At 38.2% G+C, this 20,532-nt stretch overlaps 1 pseudogene; it reads right to left on the bottom strand.

The window, feature by feature from the left end:
- LOC133765246 (elongation factor 1-alpha 1-like) overlaps nt 1-11,477 on the bottom strand; it is a 60,995-nt pseudogene extending 49,518 nt beyond the window's left edge.
- Nucleotides 11,478-20,532: the final 9,055 nt, after the last annotated feature.

Below are 20,532 nucleotides of genomic sequence, written 5' to 3'. Positions count from 1 at the left end.
ATGTAATGGGCTTTTACTCATTTGTTTTAAGAGATATCTATTTATTTGAAAGACAGGATGACACACCAAGAGACGAAGACACAGGGACAAAGATATCTTTCATCTACTGGTTCACTCCCCAAACGCCCACAACAGCTGGGGCTAGGCTAGATTGGGTTAGGCTAGTTCCAGCCAGGAGACAGGAACTTTATCCAGGTGGCAGAAAGCCAACGACATGAGCCATCATCTGCTGCCTTCCAGGTGCATTAGTAGGAAGCTGAATTGGAAGCACATAGTATCAAAAAGCCAGGCACTCAGATATTGGATGCAGGCATCCCAAGCAGCAGGTGCCTGTTGTGCCACAGCATCCATCCCTGTAACGAACTTTCAGTTTTTGACAGTTTAACCTTCTGAATGGAAATCTTATGGATTAATTCCATCTGTAAATTGCATACAATAGGGTCTTCTAACCATAGTGCTAATGGTTTCCTTGTTTACATTAATAAAAAGATAGATTTGGGTTAAAAATACTTGGTTATTTGAAAATCTTTCAGACTTACAAATATTAAAAAAATCAGGTCCCAGAAATTACCAAGTCATGACCAATCTTGCTTTAGTTATATCTCCATCTACTTCCCTACTCCTATATGATTTTAAAGCAAATCCCTGTTCCCATAGCATTTTTTACAAAGATTTATTCATCTGTTTGTTTGTTTGAAAGAAGTAGAGAGAGGGACCGACAAGAGATTTTTCATCTAATGGTTCACTCTCCAGATGGCCACAATGGGGCCAGGGCTGGGCCAGGCCAAAGACAGGAGCCTGGAAGTCCATCCAGTCTCCCACATGGATGGCAGGAGCCCAAACATTTGGGACATAAAAAAGTAGCTAAGACATGGAATCAACTTAAATGCCCATCAACAGTAGACTGGATAAATAAATTATGGGATATGTACTCTATAGAATACTATATAGCAGTAAAAAACAATGAAATCCAGTCATTTGCAACAAAATGGAGAAATATGGAAAACATCATGCTGAGTGAATTCAGCCAGTCCCAAAGGGACAAATATCATATGTTCTCTCTGATCGGTGACAACTATCCAAGCACCAAAAAGGAAACCTATTGAAGTGAAATGGACACTATGAGAAACAATGAATTGATTAGTCCTTGTCCTGACTGTCGAGGAATAACTTAATACTTTATCCCTTTTAGAATTTTTTTAGTTTGTTTTGCTCTACTTAATACTATTGGTTGAACTCTTTAATTAACACACAATTATTCTTAGGTGTTCAAATTTAACTGAAAAGTGATCCCTGTTAAATATAAGAGTGGGAGTGAGAGAGGGAGGAGATGCACAGTTTGGCACATGCTCAATCAGACTTGCCCCAAACGGTAAAGTTAGAAACATGCCAGGGGATTCCAATTCATTCCCATCAAGGTGGCACGTACCAATGCCATCTCACTAGTCCAAGTGATCAGTTTCAGTTCATAATTGATCATAATGATAGGATTAAGAGTCAATGGGATCCCATAAACAAGACTAGTGTCTGCTAATACTAACTGATAGAATTAAAAAGGAGAGAACGATCCAACATGGGAAGCGGGATACACAGCAGACCCATAGAATGGCAGATGTCCTAAACAGCACTCTGGCCTCAGAATCAGCCCTTAAGGCATTTGATCTGGCTAAAAAGCCCAAGAGAGTATTTCAGGCATGGAAAGCCAAGACACTCTGGAAAAAAAAAAAAGACCCAAATGAAAGATTTCTGTGAGTGAGATCCCAGTGGAAAGAACGGGCCATCAAAAAAGGAGATACCAGGGCCAGTGCTGCGGCTCAATAGGCTAATCCTCCACCTTGCGGCGCCAGCACACAGGGTTCTAATCCCAGTCGGGGCACCGGATTCTGTCCCGGTTGTCCCTCTTCCAGGCCAGCTCTCTGCTGTGGCCCAGGAGTGCAGTGGAGGATGGCCCAAGTGCTTGGACCCTGCACCCCATGGGAGACCAGGAGAAGCACCTGGCTCCTAGCTTTGGATCAGCGTGGTGTGCTGGCCGCAGCGCGCCAGCCGCAGTGGCCATTGGAGGGTGAACCAACGGCAAAGGAAGACCTTTCTCTCTGTCTCTCTCACTCACTGTCCACTCTGCCTGTCAAAAAAAAAAAAAAAAAAAAAGGAGGTACCTTTCTCTGAAGGGAGGAAAGAACTTCCACTTTGACTAGGACCTTGTCTAAATAAGATTGGAGTTGGCGAACTCAAGAGGCTTCCATAGCCTTGGTAGCTCATGACAAGAGCCTCTGGTGATTACTGACGCCATAAACAAGAGTCATTTGCTAAATCAACAACAGGAGTCACTATGCACTTACTCCCCATGTAGAATCTCTGTCCTTAATGTATTGTACTATGTGAATTAACGGTATAATTAGTATTCAAATGGTACTTTATACTTTGGGGGGAAAAAGCCACTGTAACCCAAAAGCTGTACTTTGGAAATTTATATTTATTAAATAAAAGTTTAAAAAAATAAGATAATAAACTGTTCTTCAATAGTCCAAAAAAGGGCTGTTCAAGTCATTGCTTCTCATAGTGTCAATTTCACTTCTACAGGTTTCCTTTTAGGTGCTCTGTTAGTTCAGTTTACAACAGCTAAGACCTAGAATCAACCTGAATGTCCATCAACGGAAGACTGGATAGAGAAATTATGGGACGTGTAATCTTGTGAATACTACACAGCAGTTTAAAAAAAAAACCCAAAAATTGAAATCTGGTGTTTTGAGACTAAACGGATAAATCTGGAAAACATCATACTTAGTGAAGTAAGCCAATCCCAAAGAGGCATATACCATATGTTCCCCCTGATTTGTGACAACTCAGGTCTCTTGACTTCAAGTCTAATCCAACATGAGAGTGCTTGGAAGAAAGATAAGAGAGGTTATATTTACTATGGATCATTACGTATTAAAGCCACTGTGCTGTGTGCTTTATCTACTTTTTCCCACCTTATTAAATAGAGCAAGTGAATAAAGTGTATCTTCATTTTAGCAATGTGAAACAGGTAGTATTATTTCCCTTTTGTATGAAGAAATCTCAGAGAAGTTAGGCAAACTGTTTATAGGTACTGCTAAGTGGTACAGTTTGACCTTAAAGTTGATTGTTTCCATTATTCATTTTTTTAAAATTTTAAACTTTTTAATTAGTTTTAGCAGATTCAATGTTTTGTAGATACAATTCTAAGATCATAATTATACTCCCCCCACCCTCTTTCCATTTTTTCAGTTTTTGAAATATTTTAAAATTAAATTACAGTAAAAAGGCTTAATAGTTCACCAAAGAAGAAGTTTAACAAGTAAAAAGCAAAAGGTCCTAGTTTAGTGGGAATAGAGACAATGGCTATAAATAATAATTGAATGTAAAGATGATCATTTCACCCATGTACAGTAAATTTTAAATAAATCATAGATCATTAAAACTACAGTAGTACAACATTCTTAACCATTGGTTTGACAAAATTATAAAACGAAGTTTTACAAAACTGTATTTGCGGCAGTACTGATACACACAGACATTTCTTTCTTTTTTCCTTCTTGGTTGTAATAAAACTTGTAAAAGTACCTTGCTTTTAGATCAATATTGCCTTGAGTAGTTTGATGTGTATCTATGTGTTAGCATGTATTATTCCATTGCTATGACATGTATTCCAACTTTGAATCAACTTCCCTACACACAGAATATGGGGACATAATTGACCATAACTGAAATACCAAAAGCTAGGAAACTGAGGCATCAGAGGCTTATGTACCCACTGTTGGGCCCCTGGACATTGCTATTCACTTATGCAATGGATTCTGCCACATCCTGTGGAGTCCAATTCACTTTGCGCTGAACTCATGGTTTTGTTTTGTACATAACAGCTAGCTTTTTCACAATCATTTTTATGGTTATCTTTTAATGATTTGGACAACGTTCCAATACCCCTGAAATGAGCTCTGCCCAAAGAAATTTTTAATGAATCCATTCTATTAAAATTGTTGAGCCATGGCCTATGTTTTGCTTAATACATTCAGAAGCATGATTTCCTGAACAGCCATGTGTCTGTGTCACATCTCAGAAAGGTTAAGAGGGTGACTCTGGAATAAAATTGCTTTATGCTTGAATCTCAGATATGCTTCTTGCAAGTTATGTGGTTTTGGTAAATTATTCAACCTCTCTGTCTTCAGTTTCCTCTTTCAACAAAAAGGGGAATAATAAAAACAATGCCTACTTCATACTGTATTTTTGAAGATTAAATAAAATAATCCACATGAAAGCTTGTAATGAGTCCATTATAATATAAACTGTTATTTGTGAGGCTTTTTGGAGACACAGGCACAATTCTGTATGTGACAGAACTTAACCACATCTTAGCCTACTCCCTTCCAGACGCAGTGAAGTCTAGTCCTTCAGGCCGGGTCAGTGTCTTGGCCCAGGAAGGATCAGGCGTCGGTTGGCGGCGTTGGCCCCTACAGCCACAAATCAATTCTTGGTGATCCCCCAGACACTCCCGGCTCTGCCTGCATCCTCACAGATGGTTCCTTTTGTGTTCTCAACCATTGTTTTGAGGTACAATTTTCACAACATAAAATCTACCCATTTTAAGTGTGAAATTCAATGATTTTTAGTGAATATACCAAGTTATGATATCGTTACTGTAATCCAATTTTAGAACATTCAAATCACTTCGACTGTGATCCTTTGAATCCTTTTACAGGTAATCACTATTCTCCCAGGAACCCCAGCCAGTATACACTAATTTATTTTTTGTCTCTGTGGGTAGATTTGCCTAGTCTGGATATTCCATATAAATAGAATCTTACCATAAAATGTGGCTTTTTAGATCTGGCTTCTTTCATGTAGTATAACAAGTTTCATCCATGTTGTAGCATGCATTAGTATTTCGTTTATTTTAATGGTCCAATAATATTCTATTTTTGCATGGATAGATCACATTTGGTTTAATCACCCATCAGTTGAAGGCTGTTTATGGTTTTTTGTTAATATGAATAATTCAGCAATGAAAATATATGTACAAGTTTAAATATGAACATGTACTTTCAATTTTCTTTTTTATATATTTAGGAGCAGAATTGATCGGTCTTATCATAACTTTATGTTTAGCCTTTAGGAAATACTAAGCTACTTTTTTTTATAGTAGTTGTACTGATTCCCATCAGTAGTGTGTATGTTTCAATTTCACCACATCCACACCAAACACTAGGTATTGTTTTTTAAAAAAATGTATAACTATCCTAGTAGATGTGAAGTTGTATATTATTGTGGTTTAATTTGCATTTCCTGACATTGAACAACTTTCTATGTGCTTATCATATTTGGAGAAAAGTCTGTTCAAGGAGCTGGTATAGCGCTGGGGTTTGGGCATTCCATATGGACACTTCCAATCCGCTCCCTGCTAATGGCCTGGGAAAGTAGTGGAAGTTGACCCAGCCATTTGGGGAGGGAACCAATAGGTAGAAGATCTCTCTCTCTCTCTCTCTCTGTGTGTGTGTGTGTGTGCATGAGTGTGTGTCCCTTTGTCTTTCTAACTCTACCTTTCAAATAAATAAAATAAGTCTTTAAGAAAAAAAGAAAAAGAAGGAAAAAGTCTATTCATATCTTGCGGTCACTTAAAAAAATGGGCTGTCCTTTGATTGCTGAATTGTAAGAGTTGTTTATATATCCTGGATACTAGATCCTTGTCAGGTATATTATTTGCAGATGACTTAATAGTGTACTTTGAAGCTCAAATGTTTTTTAATCTTGACAAAACACTATTTATTTTTAGGCATCATACATAGGAAATAAATGAAAAATCTAAGGTCACAAAAATTTATACATGCATTCTCTCCTAGAACTTCTGTAGTTTCAATTCTAACATCTAGATTTTCTCCAACTCTAACATCTAGTATTTGATCCATTTTTAGTTAATTTTTACATTTTGTGTGAGACAGGAGTCCAAATTCATTCTTTTGCGTACGGATATTCAGTTGTTTCATCACAATTTTTTTTTTAAACTTTTATTTAATGAATATAAATTTCCAGTGTACAGCTTATGGATTACAATGGCTTCCCCCTCCCATAACTTCCCTCCCACCCAAAACCCTCCCCTCTCCCGCTCCCTCTCCCCTTCCATTTGCATCAAGATTCATTTTCAATTCTCTTTATATACAGAAGATCAATTTAGTATAAAGATTTCAACAGTTTGCACCCACATAGAAACACAAAGTGAAACATACTGTTGGAGTACTAGTTAGAGCATTAAATCACAATGGACAGCACATTAAGGGCAGAGATCCCACATGAGGAGCAAGTGCACAGTGGCTCCTGTTGTTGACCCAACAAATTGACACTCTAGTTTATGGCGCCAGTAACCATCCTAGGCTGTCGTCATGAGTTGCCAAGGCTATGGAAGCCTTCCAAGTTTACCGACTCTGATCATATTTAGACAAGGTCATAAAAGACAGAGTGAGGATAGTAACCAGTGATCCTAAGAGTGGCATTTACCAGGTTTGAACAATTACACAGCATTAAGTGGGGAAGAGGACCATCAGTACACACAGGTTGGGAGTAGAGCCATTGGTGGTAGAGTAGAGGTTATGATTACAAAGGAATGAGGCCCAAGTGCACTAGACAGGGCCTAGAACAAAGGACAGAGTCATTATTAGAGGAGCTAAGAAAGGTGCTGTCTAAGCTACAAGTAATTTTTCTGATTGAGAGGCAAATAGAACCTGATAGAAGGGGCCTGATAATAATCTGGTGGGCTTTAGGCCTTGTAAGTTAAGAGGCCCAGACCTATCTATCTCTTCACATGGGGTATATCCTAAGGGAGGTGATTCATCACAATTTATTAAAGAGATTTTTTTCTCCTTTGTATTTTCTTGGTATCCATGTAGAAAATATGGTCAATAATTGACCATAATTGAGTTTATTTCTGCATCTGATCCTTCTGAGTTAATTTCTGTGATGATTTAATATAAGAGTGCAAGTTCATCTTTTTAATTTGGATATTCAAATGCGTCAGCATCATTTATTATAAAGAAGGCTATCCCTTCCCCATTGTAACTGCTTTGAAATTTTTGTCATCAATCAATTGATTATAAATATCAGGGTTTCTGAACCCTCAATTCTGTCTCATTGAGCTGTTTATATATTCTTATGAATTGGCTATTTTTAAATGTTGTCAGCAGGCAAGCAGAGAGACAGAAGGGTGTTCTTTTTACAATGATAACTTATTCATATTTTCTTCCAAAGAAAATTAGGTAATACAGAATTTAAACTACAAAAAAAGTAAAGTAAGGTATAAGTTAAATTAAGTGATTGATTGTTAGAAGAGTCCTGGAAATTATAAGAGCTAAATATTAATTTTAGCTAACAAGGTATAAGGTAATGGTAATTACCAGCTGACTGCTTTACATTTTTGCTATATGAAGAAAGATGACTGGCAAGAAACATTGCAAACAATAAAAAATGCAAGGGCAGGGATTGACACAGGGACTGCATCAGTACTGCTATTATATTGTGTCACAAGTTACATCCATGAAATTGATTTTCCTGCCACAAAATGCAACATCTTTGTTATTCCCTTGCCAGTGGGTTACACTGAAAAGCAGAGGGAAGGAAAGACTTGTTCATGGACTTCTATGTGCGGGCTATGGTACCCGGTGTCCTGGGGGAGCAGGACTTGCGCAGCGTCACCACAACTGATGCAATGCACATGTTGTACTTGGGAAGGAACGCAGAGGAAACTCTCCACAGTGAAAATAGGATTTGCCTATTTAGCCCCTGGACGGTAGCACTTCCTATACTGCCTCTGGCATTCAGCTGTACTTGTGGTCAGCCTTAAGGAATTCTACCTGATGGACATGCGAGGCTTTAACAAAAATCAAAGGGGCTGTTGGTTTGAGGAAATGCAGGCAGCGAAATGCCCCTTACTATTCTTTATACAGACCAGTTCTGATAAAGGAACCATGGGCAGAAACAGCTTTGTAGGGGATGAAGTAGACCTCGTTTGTTCCTGTCTTAGCAACAGTTCTAGTCATTTTACTCAATAATGTGAGGCAAACAGATGATACATATACTGGAAAAGATCACAGAGTTGAAACTAGAAGCGTTAGTTCAGTAATGAGAGTCGGTGACTACGCTCGATGCTCATGTTCTACTCTAGACAAGATGATGGCATCTGCTCCAATACAGAGCAGAAGTTCTGAGAGCACAGGTCTCCGAAAATAGCTACTTTATAAAAAAAGTTTAAAAATAAATAAACTATCAGAAGCGGAAGGCTGCAGTGGTTAAGGGAATGCATGTCAGAGCAAGACTCTTTGGGTGTGAATTCTAGATCTGCTCGATGAACTTGGGCAAGAAACCGAACTCTGTGGCCTCATCTATAAAAGGGTTAATGTTCTAACTACACCCCCAGAGTTGCAGTAAATATTCAATGGTTCATTCCAACTTCATGATAATGGATTCCCTGGATGGCACCAAGTAATGGTTCAAGGAGTTAGGTCCCTGCAGCCCCCATGGGAGACCTGGATCGAGTTCCCAGATCCTGGCTTCAGTGTGGCATGGCCCTGGCTGTTGCGGGCTTTGGGGGAGTGAACCAGCATATGGGAGATCTCTCTTTGTCTGTCTCTCTATCTCTGTCTCTGGGCCTTTCAAATAAATCAAAGTAAATAAATGAATATTTTTTAAAGAAAAGATTAAAAAGGTCATTATGTCTAAATAGCTCATGAATGACTTCAATTTACTAAGTGATAGACTGAGTACAATACCTGTTGCTTTTATTTTTTTCCACACTTTTCAATTCCAATGAAAAAAAGAAGGGGGTTGCTTAAAGTTTGCAACCATCTGCTCCTCCCACTTTTATTTAGGATGTAAAGTAGTATCAATATAGAATTATTTGATGACAGATAACAAGAAATCTAATCTGTTTAAGGGAGTATTAAATGTGGTAATTACAGAGTGTCCCTGATTCATAATAACATCAGCACTTCTGGAAGGAAGGTTTTAGTGAATAAAAAGAAAAACCCTTCAAAATGAAAAAATAAAGTAAATAATAATTATAGATACAGAAAATAAGTACACAATACTTTTGAAATTTTTTATATGTAAATGGTTATTTTTACCCAGAGAAATAGACCAGAAAGAATCAAGTTTACATTATTTCCATAGTAGATGTATTACCAAAAAGTTAAATACCAGCAGAATATTTGAAAATAATAGTCAAAAAATTTTGTGATGTGAGTTACCTTACAAATTTAAGTTGTGTATATGTGTGTTTAGAACTTAAAGTAAAAGCAAGAAATCTTTGTTTAAATGGAGGTTCTAGATGCAGTGGTATTTCTAGATGATGAGGAGACTCCACATCCCTTTTTTGTGTGGTTGCTTCAGCATTTGGATGCTTCAGGAGAAATGCAGGCCCTTTCAGGCTGTAGCCAAGGTCAAGGTCAAGGGATTGCACAAAGAACTGCATAATATGATCTGCAGAGTTTGGAATAAAGACATTTTATATTTTTTCATATGGAACAGAGACAGGCTGTCCATAGCTTTCCCCGTGAGATGGTTCTGTTCCATTCAAATGAATGCGATAACTGCAACTGAGGTCTTTCCAACTTTGTTTCAGTCTTAACTTTACCCACAGTTTAGTTGTTCAGTTTTGCATTCAATTTTAGTCTCATACGTCTCATCCTGTCTATATCAGCAGAGCTGTGTGTTTAATGAGGCCCTAAGCTCGTTTTAGCCTTGCTTCTTTCTTCCTCCATGCAAACCCCTCCATTTAGTCCCATAAAATCAATTTCTATTCACCACTAGCTTCCACCTGGCTGCTATAGTTTCTCCAGCCATCCTGTCAGAGTTTTATGGTTTGTTTTCACCTAAGGTATGTAATGCTACACGGTTCATTGTGGTTGCCAAGCAATGGCATGTCATTAATCCCCAAGGGAATTCCTAAATTCCCAAACACACTCATTCAGGAAGGTCATCCTCCAGACATCTGTCTTCCTTTCTGACCTGCTGCCGATAAGCAACAGCTGTCGAGCCAATCTGAACTCATATCCTATCGATCGCCTACCACGATCATTACACGCCAAGAAATCCCATGCTACAGGGTGATATAATTGTTCTGAAATGCCGTTGCTGCCAGCTGGATCTGAGTGTAGGCCAAGTCACTTCCGCTGAGGAGTTCCTGGTTGCAGGAATGCTATTACCTGGAGATACCATGTACCACCAATAAGAAAGTCCTTCTTTCTGTGCAGCCTGGGGTCGCTTTTACCCATGGGCTGTAAAAATTCAGAGCTTTCCTCTGAAGGAAGCAAGGGAAGGAACCCCAAAACCCTTATTTGCTGTGGAGTGCCCCCTACAAGCTCCATTCTCATCAGTTAGTGTCTGGGCAGACAGATGTATTAGTTCATTAATGATCCCTACACACCTTTCTTCATGTCTGTTTTTTCTTTCAATCTGCTTGCTCTTGTAACATCCTCTCCTTCCCCTAATTCTTTCCACTTGCCTCAGCCTAGTCAGCCTTCAAATTCAAGCTCAAGCCTCTCCAGCCTCCGTGGACACTGCCTCCAGTTGATGCAGTCCAGAGGTTTATTCCACTCTTATTTTCTCTTCAGACTTTCTTTTTCTACCTCTGATTTGGCCATTGTGACATTTCTTCCATAGAACTCTACTATTTTAGAGTTGGAAGGGGCCTTAGACAATAATTGTCTGCTCTTTTATACAAGTAATTAACTTAGGCCCAGAGAATCTGAGTTCCTTCCACAAGAGCCCAATTTCCCTTCTTCACAACTGAAGACATCCAAAGCTCCACTCCCCTGGGGTGGGGCCCTGACAGTGAAGAGTATGGAGCCGTTTTCGAGTGCAGAGAAAAGAGCATCTAAGTTTCAATCCTGGATGAAGGAAGACTCAGGAAGACAAAAAAGAACTTTCCAAACCAAAGGAATAGTCTGAGACCAACAATCAGCCACCAGAGAAAGGATTAACCACAGGTGTAATCTCATTTGAACACTAGTTTTAGGAGCTAAGCCTGGGAATATACATACTATGTAAATGAGATCCAAGGACATCAGAAACATTGAAAAATGATTTGAAAATGACATCTTGGGGAGGAAGCCTCTAGGATATGGATACAGCTTATATGCGAGGTTAATATAGCTATTTTCTATATGTATAGATATAAGTGTGTGTGTGTGTATATATATACTTATGTATATACAGGTACTTCAAAAACTCAAGAAAATATGTATTTTAAAAAAAGTGAGCATGGATTTCAAAATGTTTTACACTAAAATTATATTTTAATTCCATTTTTCTTGAGATTTTGACAAACTCTCATATATGCTGCCATGCATATGGCTATGTGTATGTGTGTGCATGTTTGTATGTCTTGTATGTAGTGATTGTGGCAGACTTTACTAAGAGTTTTTTGAGAGCCATTCCTGTTTCCAACACATTAGTTACCCGGAACACCTCATCGTGCCTCATTCACAGTAAGCATGCGATAGAAGTTGGCCATCTATGATGGGGAGCTAAGTGTGGCTCTGAGGAAACCTTCTCAAGTGGTTCTTCAAGTCTTAAAGTAACAAGATGAGGAATTTAATGAATTGCCAACTTTGCTAACTCTCCCAGGATTCCTATCTACCTCTGAATGTTACAGCTCCCACTCTGTCACCTCCCCCCATAGAGCCGCTATTGGAATGCCACACTCAGACAACACATGTGTAGCAAACCTTTCGATTCTACAATATATCCCACCACACCCTGATGTGCCAGAGCACAGTTAGCCCAGGGTTTCCAGAACATAATGGTCCATCCATGGCCTTGAGAAATTCCATCTGGTGTAGTGGTCTCCTGGTAAGAGATCCAACATGGTCCACTTAGCCAACTTTGTGGGACAAGCTCATGTTGGATTTAACTTAACCAGTGCACATAGGTTAGCCTTAATTTAAAAGTTGTAAGGGCCTTTTTCAATTACTGTAACAGACTTATTCACAGAGCATGGTGCAGCTCTCAGAGTTGCCCTGTGTGAAGTCGTCATCACCACCTCTCACTCTCAGGACCCCTTATCATTTCCTCTATACCTTCGCCCACTCACCTGTTTGTCTTTCTGAGAACACTCTTGGCCTGGCGTGGAGAACTGTGCCAGGAACACTCTCAGCTCAGATTCATTTATTCTCCTGCCAGAACTAACCTTGTCCCAGGCTGAAACCCAATGACAAAAAAAAAAAAAAAAGACTTAATTCAGCATGAAACAAGTTGTCTACACTGCTCAGGAAGGAAGAGCAGGACCAGGCTCATTCTGAGGCCAGGTGAAGGAAGGGAAAGTGAAATTTTATCACTTAAACCTCTTTTAGAAAATAGCCATAAGAAGATATTCCTGTTCCGAAAAGCAAGAGGGTACAGATGGCTCATTAGGGAAATTTGATAGGCATGAGAAAGTACTTCCATGGCCTCTCTGACCCCTACCGTTCTGGTCACCCTCAGACCCCAGGAAGTGGTGTGGCTCCAGCCAACTGGTGCTTATCCACGGTGAGGGGGCAAGGGGGCATGGCTAATGGAACTCCTTTGAGAATTCCCAAGCCTTGTTTAGTTTGGTTTCATCCCTCTTCCCCACTAGATCTTTAGAGCTGCTGAATGTCCAGGTTGGAATTTCACTCCCTGGCCCACCCTCTGGCAAGGTGTTCACTGGACTGGAATGGCAGTCTCAGTTCAGATCCATGGACCATGGAAAATTAACAGAAGCCCGGAAGGACTCCTGAGATTCGCAGCTTCCTGCAGAGATGATGGTAACTGACAGAGGCGGGAGCCGGGGCTGCCAGAAGTGGATCATCTCATGCCGGGATTTAAGCACATGCCCTCATCTAGCCTTTTTTGCACTAACTTGTTTGCGAGCAGAAGCACCCTTTCCTTACTCCTAAACTAAGGTTAAATTCATACTCTGTACATACCTAGTGTTGATGGCAGAAGGGGAATAAAAGTATTCCTCCATGGAAGTTAAAGAGTCAGAAGGAGAAACTGAGCAGGAGCAGCAATGTCTGAGCTCAGACGCATGGAGGAAGCGGTATTCCACGTCGTATCATTGGCTTTGGCATTTGCCTGGGCCGGAGTTGAGCGGACACCTTTAGCACCTCGAGTCAACTGTTGCCAGCAGTGCGTGAAAATGCTCAAAAATACAACAGATTCATTCCATGATGTTAGATTTACAGACCTCAGAATCCTCAGAGGTCATCAGTACTACACACCCTCTCCCAGTCCTCTCAGTTGTTGAGACTTTGCACAAGCAAACTTGAACTTGGTGGGTGGAAAGATTTTTTTTGCTTTTCTTACAACTGCTACTTCCTAAGTTCTTGATGTTGTGGAGGACTAAATGACTAAAACAATGCCACCTTAGTCAGGGAATCATTTTTAATTGATGAAAAAATTTCCCTTTCACGTGTAAAAATAAAATTGACATCATCTTCCATACATTTATCTCATGTCTCAGGAAAAAGAATACATCACCCAAACTCTGAACTGGATGTCACTTTACCCAGTGGTTGAAGAATGATGCCATGACTAAAGATCCCCTGTTCTCCCTACCATGAGAGGCTGAGATTTAAGGAGAAAGAACTTCCCACCTACCTTGCCCGAAGAGCAGTGATTTGTTTTCATTATAAGCTTAATTTCACAACGTTAAAGTGTAAGAATTTTTTAAAACATTTTGCCATATTCACCTCAAGTGTAGACATTAGAAACCTACATATACACACTATTTTCCTTGAAAACAGAGATATTAATATCACAAAGTGAAGGATTTGTGACAATGACCATAACATGGAGAAAGAAGGGTATGCTGCCATGTCAGTAAGGCAATATTTATAACTATACCCAATGACATGACATCCACATAGTTTTTATACTGTATATTAACTTCCACAAGTAAAAGAACATGTGATATTTGTATATTGTTTTTCTTAGTCTGGATCATTTCTCTTAGCATAATGATCTGCAGTTCCATCAATTTTGTTGCAAATGTCAGGATTTCATGCTTTCTTTATGGCTCAGTAACACTCCATCATGTATATATACGACATTTTCTTTATCAAGTCAGCAGTTGATGGACATCTAGGTTGATTCCATATCTTTACTATTGTGAAATGAGCTGCTATAAACGTGGGAGTGCAGGTAACTATTTCATGTGTTGATTTCACTTCTTTTGGAGATATTCCCAAGAGTAGAATAGCTGGGTCATATGGTAGGTCAATTTTTAGTTTTCTGAAAAATTGCCACATAGTTTTTTATAATGAGGTACCTAGTTCTCCACAATCTCAGCAACATTTGTATGGTTTTTTTTTTTTTTGCATATTTGTTTTTGATAATATCTTACTCCTAACTGAGTTAAGTGAAATCCAAAGAGCAGGGATCTTTTTAAGTGAAATGCTACACATAATATTTAAAATTCCTTTTGCACTTGATAAGCTTTAAAAGTTCCAAACAAAACTCCCCCATCTGAAACAGCTCCGAAATATTTATATTATTAATTTTTTTCCCATATTGTGGAACTCCATAAGAACAAGAAAGATATTTTTCTCTTATTTATGTTCTGCCTATTATGTCAGTTATGAGCTGCTGATCACTTTAAAAATATTGAAAGCTCAATTTAGGTAGATTGGATGTGTCCAGGAAACTGTCCATTTCTTCTAGGTTTCCAGATTTGTTGGCATAGAGCTCCTTGTAACAATTCTTGATGATTCTTTTTATTTCTGTGGTGTCTGTTACACTTCCTTTTTCATCTCTAATTCTATTGATTTGTGTCTTCTCAATCCTTTTGTTTGGTTAGTTGGGCCAATGATGTGTCAATTTTGTTTATTTTTCAAAAAAAAACGCAGCTCTTCATTTTGTTGATCTTTCGTATTCTTTTTCTTTTTTTTTTTTCATTTCAATTTTGCTTCTTTCTTAACTAATTTTAATTATTTCATTTCTCCTACTAGTTTTGGGTTTGTATTGCTATTGTTTTTCTAGCTCCTTGAGATGCACTGATTTATTTAGTACTTTTCCACTTTCTTGATGTAGGCACCAATTGTTATAAACTTTCCTTTTAACAATGCTTTTGTTGTATCCCATAAATTTTGATATGTTGTATTGTAGTCTTCATTCATTTTCATTTTTTTTATTTTTCTTTTGATTTCTTCAATGACCCACTGTTCATTCACAGCATGTTGTTCACTCTCTATGTGTTTGCATATGTTCTAGAGATTCTTGAGTAATTGATTTCCAGCTTCACTCCATTGTGAATGAAGCTTGCTTTAAGTGAGACTTGCTTTATGGCCTAGCATGTGGTCTATCCTAGAGAAAGTTCCATGCACTGGTGAGAAGAATATGTATTCTGCAACTGCAGGGTGAAAAGTTCTGTAAATACCCATTGGGTCCATTTGGTGTTGATTGCCTCTATTGTTTTATTGCTGATATTCTATCTGGTTGATCCGTCCATTGCTGAAAGTGGGGTATTGAATCACCCATTGTGAATACATACAACCTACCTAAATTGAGCCATGAAGACATAGAAAACTTAAACAGACCAACAACCAAGATGGAAATTGAATCAGTAACAAAGCCTCTCTCAACAAAGAAAATCCCAGGACCAAATGGCTTCACTGCTGAGTTCTACCTGACATTTAAAGAAGAACTAACTCCAATTTTTCTCAAGCTATTGAAAACAGTTGAAAGGGAGGGAATCCTCCCAAATTCCTTCTGTGAAGCCAATGTCACCTTAATTCTTAAACCAGAAAGATAAAACAGAGAAAGAGAACTCTAGACAACATCCCTGATGAACAAAGAAAAAAAATCCTCAACAAAATTCTAGCCAATCGAATATGTTGTTACATATCAGAAAGATCTTTCATTTTGACCAAGTGTGATTTATTCTTGGTATGCAGGGATGGTTCAACATTCTCAAATCAATGTGATACATCACATTAACAAATTGAAGAACAAAAACCATATCATTATTTCAACAGATGCAGAGAAAGCATTTGACAAAATACAGTACCCTTTTATGATGAAAACTTTAAGCAACTTGGGAATAGAAGGAATATTTCTCAACACAATCAAAGCAATTTATGACAACCCATGGCCAGCATCCTATTGAACAGGAAAAATTTGGAAGCATTCCCACTGAGATACAGAACAAGACAAGGATGCTCACTCTCACCACTGCTTTTCAATAAAGTCCTGGGAGATCGAAAAGACTCCACTAAGAGACTATTTGAACACAAAGAAGAGTTTGGAAAGGTAGCAGGATAAAATCAACACACAAAAATTGATAGCCTTTGTATACACAGACATTGCCACTGCTGAGAAAGAGCTTCTAAGATCAATCCCATTCACAATAGCTACCAAAAAAATCTCTAATACCTTGGAATAAATTTAACCAAGGATGTTAAATATCTTTACGATGAGCATTACAAAACATCAAAGAAAGAAATAGAGGAAGATACAAAAAAATGGAAAAATCTTCCATCTTCATGGACTAGAAGAATCAATATCATAAAAATGTCCATACTACTGAAAGCAATTTACAGATTCAATGCAATATCAATCAAAATACCAAAGACATTCTTCTCAGATATAGAAAAAATGATTCTGAAATTCATATGGAAACACAGAAGACCCTAAATAGCTAAAGCAATCTTATACAAGAAAAAACAAACCCAGAGGCATCACAATACCAGATTTCAAGACATACTACAGGGCAGTTATAATCAAAACAGCCTGGTACTGGTACAAAAAACAGATGGACAAACCAATGGAACAGAATACAAACACCTGAAATCAATCCAAGCATCTACAACCAACTTATCTTTGACAAAGGAGCTAAAATCAACCCCCAGAGCAAGGAGAGTCTCTTCAACAAATGGTGCTGGGAAAACTGGATAGCCATATGCAGAAGAATGAAGCAAGACTATCTGATAGCTTTCACCAAAATCCACTCAAAATGGACTAAAGACCTAAATCTATGAACTGACACCATCAACCGATAAAGGATTAATAAACAGAATACACAGGGAGATTAAGAAACTCAACAACAACCAAACAAATAATCCTGTTAAGAAATGGGCAAAGGACTTAAACAGACATTTTTCAAAAGAGGAAATCCAAATGGCCAACAGACACATGAAAAAATGCTCATGATTGCTAGCCGTCAGAGAAATTTAGATCATAACCACAATGAGGTTTCACTTCACCCCAGTTAGAATGGCTTTCATATAGAAATCAACAAAAAGTGATGGTGAGGATATGGGGTAAAAGGTACCCCAATTCACTGTTGGTGGGAATGTAAACTGGTAAAGCCATTATGGAAGACAGTGTGGAAATACCACAGAGGTCTGAATATAGACCTTCCACGTGACCCAGCCATCCTACTCCTGGGAATCTACCCAAGGGACATGAAACCAGCATAAGAAAGAGCTAACTGTACTTCCATGTTTATTCAGCTCAGTTCACAATAGCAAAGACATGAAATCAACCCAAATGCCTGTCAACTGAAGACTGGAAAAAGAAATTATGGGATAGGGTGCAAACTGTTGAAATCTCTAGTTAGTATATACTAAATTGATCTCCTGTATATAAAGATAATTGAAAATGAATCTTGATGTGAATGGGATTGGAGAGCAACGGAAGATGGGATGGTTGTGGGTGGGAGGGAGGTTATGGGAGGGGAAAGCCACTATAATCCAAAAGTTGTACTTTGGAAATTTATATTTATTAAATAAAAGTTAAAAAAAAGAAATTATGGGATATGTACACCATGGAATACTACACAGCAGTAAAAAAAAAAGGAAGTCTGGTCATTTGCAACAAAATGGATGAAACTGGAAACCACCATACTTAATGAAATAAGTCAGTCCCAAAGGGACAAATTCTCTATGTTCTCCCCAACATGTGATAACTAATAGAGCACCTAAAAGACAACATATAGAAACAAAATTTACACTTTGAGAAGCAATGATTATGAATAGCCCTTCTCTTGACTGTTGAGGATCAGCTTCTTATTCTATATCTTCATCTTTTACTTTCTTTTCCTTTATAATATTTTCCTTATCTGTTTATGTTTCATGTGATTCATTGAGTGCTATACTTAACATAGAATTAGTCATATATGTATAAATTTAAGTGAAATAGATCTTTGTAAATAATAAGAGTGAGGATAAGAAAAGGGATTGAACAGGCGATGGGAGGGCAGGCACAGTGCGAAAAATCACCAAGATCATGAAATTGCAATTATGAAATGTATGAAGTACACAACCACAAAGCAATATAGTCCTACATATATTTGTACAGACATACTTCTAATGGTGCAATCTAACAACTAACCATAAGACCCCCAAATCCCTTAAGCTGGTTTATAAAAGTAACAGCTTAAGTGTTACGAAGATCAAATGGATAGGAACAAGTGGTAAAGTGACCATATAGCTATGATCAAGAGTTAAAGTGATCATATGAATAGGACTAAGTGTTTGGAAATACAAATAGACAGAATTAAAAAAAGTGAAGGCTCCAATATGGGAAGCAGTGCATACAGCAGACTCATAGAATAACAATTGCTTAAGTAGCACCCGGCGTCAGAATCAGTCCTTAAGGCATTCCAGTCTGGCTGGAAAGCCCAGGGGGAGCAGTTCAGGCATGGAAAGCCAAGACACTCTGGGAAAGGATGTCCTACATAAAGTACCCCTGTGGGTGAGACTCCAGTGGAAAGAAGTGGCCACCAAAGAAGGAGGTACTTTTCTCTTCAGGGAGGAGAGAACTTTGCTTATGGCCTTGTCAAGCTACTGGATTCAGAAGTCTTCCATAGCCAAGGCAGCTCATGTCAAGAGCCTTGTGTGATCACTGATGTCATATATAAGAGTGTTGTTTGTTAAATAAACAACGAGAGTCACTGTGCACTAACTTCCCATGCAGGACCTCTGTCTACAATGGGTTGTATCATGAGACTTAATAGTAAAACTTTGTCCTCAAGAATCACTTCCTTTTAGTGTATTAAAAGGAGGATATTACTATGTCTCATTAGTTATAGACATGTCTAAGAGCTCACAAAAGCTGTATCATCCTTGGGTTACTAGTTAAAGACAATTAAGTTTCAAAAAGGAAAGAAAGAAGAGGAAGGAAGGGAAAAGAAGAAGGGAGAAAAAAAGCGAAAACTCCTTTGAGAAGCAATAACAAAGAACAGTCCTTGTTTAGACTGTTGAGGAACAGTTCTCTTTCTTTTTTTTAAGATTTGTTTATTTATTTGAAAGTCAGAATTACATAAAGAGAGAGAGAGAGAGAGGTCTTCCATCCAATGGTTCACTCCCCAACCGGCCACAATGGCCGCAGCTGCACCAATCTGAAGCCAGGAGCCAGGAGCTTCTTCCAGGTCTCCCACGGGGGTGCAAGGGCCCAAGGGCTTGGGCCATCTTCTACTGCTTTCCCAGGCCATAGCAGAGAGCTGGATCAGAAGTAGTGCCCATATGGGATGCTGGCGCTTCAGGCCAGGGCATTAATCAATGGGTAGGCTAAATCCAAGGGCATAAAATACTATAATTAGGTATCTTAGTATGGATAATGGGCTAGATATGGCTTAGTTTTGATGATCTTGATTGATGAGTAGAAACTTTTCATTGTTCTTATAAAGATAAGGAGAAATCAAAGAATTGTCAAATACCAAGCTTCAGCATTCTCAGGTATGAAAACTGGGCCAGAAGGACTAGTTCCTGCATATTTTAGGCAGCCTGTGGTCATTTTTGCTAAAAGCTTACAACCATACCACCAAGATTTTACCAAGTTCACAACACATATTCATGGCTGATTTCTTTTGAAAATATACAAAAAGCCTTTTACTTAGACATTTTAGTACCTTGATTCAATCAAAAACAAGTTAAAATTTGTAGTTCCATGGTAAACCAAATCCAGACTTAAACCAATTTTTAGGTCTTTTCACAGAATAATTTTGGGAAAATAAATTAGTGTTTCTTTGTCTTGTTTTGTTTTGTTTTTTTGGTATGATTATTGTTTACTTCTCTAGTTGAGTTCATTCCTAAATGACTCTATCTGTCTTGAATAAAACTCCTTTTTCACTGTACATGCCACCAGCCTTCCAGTTGGGCAGAAGTCTTAGAAAACACTGAACTTTTCCTTTACAAACTTAGCTGTGAGTATAAATCCATTTAATTCAATATACATTAAAGAGTAAAAAAAAAAAAAGAGTAATTTCATTTTCAGGGGAAAATAAGAGCTAAGACCTAATTTCGCCCTCAAATGCAGTCAAATTGGTTTCATATTTGGGGGATAGGACTAGAAAAAATATGATAGAATGGCTATTTAACATCATGAGAAAAAGAACAGATTTATTACAATTACTCTAGCTTGTACGAAGAGTCTGAAAAGATTCAAATGTGTTACATGAGTACAGTGAGTGTTTGAAAAGGTACTGACAAGCACAGCTTGGGTAATGCCATAATTAGACATCTCCTCCCTGAGCAATGTCTGTGTACAAAGCATGGGAGGCTCTCACCT

Source organism: Lepus europaeus, chromosome 8, assembly GCF_033115175.1.
Source record: "Lepus europaeus isolate LE1 chromosome 8, mLepTim1.pri, whole genome shotgun sequence".
Classification (NCBI taxonomy): Eukaryota; Metazoa; Chordata; class Mammalia; order Lagomorpha; family Leporidae; genus Lepus; species Lepus europaeus.
The sequence above is the reverse complement of the archived record's forward strand: the minus strand, read 5'-3'. Positions and strand labels throughout refer to the sequence as shown.